General features: G+C 42.7%; 1 pseudogene; it reads right to left on the reverse strand.

Moving 5' to 3' along the window:
- Window positions 1-1,623: 1,623 nt before the first annotated feature.
- Window positions 1,624-3,184, reverse strand: LOC108310015 (annotated as a pseudogene).
- Between the last annotated feature and the right edge of the window lie 234 nt (window positions 3,185-3,418).

Raw genomic sequence — 3,418 nt, forward strand, 5'->3', positions numbered from 1 at the left:
AACAAAGAAATAGAAAATAACAAGTGTTGGCCAGGATGTGGAGAAGCTGAAACCCTTAGGCACTGCTGGTGGGAATGTAAAATGGTGCAGCTGCTGTGGAAAACAGTCTGGTGGTTGTACAAAAAGTTAAATCAACAAGTGTATAAAGAAAATATGGTAGATATATCTACCATATGACTACGCAACCATAAGAAAGGAACAAAATAGTGGCATTCACAGCAAACTGGATGGAATTGGAGACAATTCTAAGTGAAGTAACTCAGGAATGAAAACCAAACATCGTATGTTCTCACCTATAATTGGGAGCTAAGTTATGAAGATGCAAAGGCATCAGAATGATACAATGGACTTTGGGGACTTGGGAGAAAGGGTGGGAGGGGTGTAAGGGATAAAAAACTACACATTTAGGTACAGTGTACACTGCTTGGGTGATGGGGGCACCAGAATCTCAGAAATCACCATTAAATAACTTACTCATGTAACCAAACACCACCTGTTCCCAAAAACCTATTGAAATACAAAGTAAATTAAAACAAATAAGTTAGACCATGTAGAATTACCATAGAACTCAGAAATTCCACTTTGGGTATACCCCCAAAAGAATTGAAAATAGAAACTCAAACAGATATTTGTACACCCAGGTTCACAGCAGTATTATTTACAATTGCCAAAAGGTGGTTACAACCTAAATGTCCAACAACAAATGAATGGATAAACAAATGTGGTATATACATAAAATGTAGTACAATTCAGCCTTAAAAAGGAAGAAAATTTTGATTCATACTACAACAGGGATGAAACTTTAAAATGTTATGCTAAGTGAAATAAGCCAGACACAAAAGGATAAACATTGTTTATGTTTATAAAAGGTATGATTCCACTTATATGGAAAACCTAGAATAGTTCAATTCATAGAGACAGGAAGTAGAATAGTGGTTATCAAGAGGGAAATGAGGAGTTACTGCTTCATGTACAGACTTCCAGTCTGGGATGATGAAAAGTTTCTGGAAATGGACAGTGGTGAAAGTTACCCAACAATGTGAATGTACTCAATGCCACCAAATTGTACACTTAAAAATGGTTAAATTGGGTCGGGTGCGGTGACTCACGCCTGTAATCCCAGCACTTTGGCAGGCTGAGGTGGGTGGATCACCTGAAGTCAGGAGTTTGAGACTAGCCTGGCCAAAATGGTGAAACCCCATCTCTACTAAAAATACAAAAATTAGCTGGCTATGGTGATGCACGTCTGTAATCCCAGCTACTCAGGAGGCTGAGGTACGAGAATTGCTTGAACCCAGGAGGCAGAGGTTGCAGTTAGCCGAGATGGTGCCACTGCACTCCAGCCTGAGCGAGACTCCATCTCAAAAAAAAAAAACGGTTAATTGTAAATTTTATGATCTGTTCCCCTCTACCACCACTGCAGCACTCTGACAGTGTTTTATTTCAAACTCTGATCTCTGCCCTGTGATTAAAAGAGAATTCTGCTGGTTATCTCCCACAGTCCCTGCTGTGGGAAAAACTGGTATCCAACGTTCTCTGAAACATACCGCCTTTCATCTAGACTCAGAAGCTAGACATACAATTTCAAACAGAACAGGAGTCATGGCGGTGTTACACCTGTCACCTGCCTGGGCCCAGCCATCAGCTATGGTTGTTGATGGTGAGACTGCTGAAAAGACCTGAGCAGTACGGGAGAGAACAAAGGTAGTTCTTTCTATAGCATGATGGGGATGGAAGACGTCAAACTTCCAGAAACCTCGTCTCCCATGCTTCACCCCAGAAGTTATTTTTGCGGTCAGGCTAGCTGAGGCTTCTGGGCCTCTCCTTGTGCCTCTTCATATTGTTCCCCTGGTTTCAGCTGAGGGTCAGGGATCATCACCGTCTTAAGGATAGTGCTTAGATGGGGAACAATCTTGCCATGCATTCTCCAGCTTCCGTAGGGGTTTGTCAGGTCCTTTTCAAATAAAACATACTCCAAGACACCGTTGGGTACATCTCCCTGTCCATACAACAACAGGCCAAACTGGTCATGGATGGCCAGAGTCTGCTGGGTGTGCAGGCCTATGGTGACCTGGCCATACATATTGCTCTCGTTTATCAGATTTGAACAGCAAACTTAAACCACATGATAGGGCTCTAAAGATTCCACGAAGCTCCAGCAGATGGTCTTATATTTGATATCCCAGATCATGTCTGGAAAAGTGTTCAGTTATCAAGGTATAAAGTCGGTCATGTGTGAGTTGTTTAGACAAAGTTAAGATTCAATAAAGATATCCTTAGCTTTCTCAGGGAAGTCCTTTGTTTCAAAATTGTCATCATCCTTTTTTTTTTTAGATAGAGTCTCGCTCTGTCACCCAGGCTGGAGTGCAGTGGCATGGTCTTGGCTCACTGCAACCTCTGCCTCCCGCGTTCAAGATTCTCCTGCCTTAGCTTCCTGAGTAGCTGGGATGACAGGCATGCGCCACCATGCCTGGCTAATTTTTGTATTTTTAGTAGAGACGGGGTTTCACCATGTTGGCCAGGATGGTCTCAAACTCCTGACCTCGTGATTCACCCGCCTCGGCCTCCCAAAGTGCTGGGATTACAGGCGTGAGCCCCACGCCTGGCTGTCAACATACTCTTATCTTCTGGATTAATTGTAATACCACGTTATTCTTCATTCGTTCAATTCTGTTTTAGTCCTTCCTTTGAAAGAGATGACATTCGGCTGGGCGTATGTCATCTCTTTCAAAGGAAGGACTGAAACAGAGAATTGAATGAATGAATTACACGCCTGTAATCTCAGCACTTTGGGAGGCCAAGGCGGGCAGATCACCTGAGGTCAGGAGTTCGAGATGAGCCTGGCCAACATGGTGAAACCCTGTCTTTGAAAAAAAAAAAAGAAAGAGATGACATTTGAATATCACACTCAAGAGGAACATAGGCATCAAAGATACCAGCTGTACAGGCCAGATGTATGGGACAATCCAAAGGTTCTGGAGGAATAACCAGTCCTGCTTTCTAGCCATGTTCCATAAACTTCTTTTCTGTTTTGTATTTAGGTTGATAAATAAGAGGTGTGAAACATTTTTTTAATTTTTACTGGAAATATAGCTGCAGACGGAATCACCAGAACTAGCTGCCAAGACCACCAGCCCAGAACCTTTGATAAAAGAGACAACCCCTGAGGTATAGGGGCTGTCATTTTGTTCACACAAAGGCCACTGGGAAGGTGGTTTTTTTTAATTTTTATTTTTAGTTTTTGAGAGGGAGTCTTCTCTGTCTCCCAGAATAGTAGAGTTCAGTGGTGCAATCTCAGCTCACTGCAACCTCTGCTCCTGGGTTCAAGTGATTCTCATGCCTCAGCCTCCTGCGTATCTGAGACTACAGGCACGCACAGCTAAGTTTTGTATTTTTTAGTAGAGATGGGGTTTTGCCA

This window comes from Cebus imitator, unplaced genomic scaffold (assembly GCF_001604975.1).
Source record: "Cebus imitator isolate Cc_AM_T3 unplaced genomic scaffold, Cebus_imitator-1.0 Scaffold99, whole genome shotgun sequence".
Lineage (NCBI taxonomy): Eukaryota > Metazoa > Chordata > Mammalia > Primates > Cebidae > Cebus > Cebus imitator.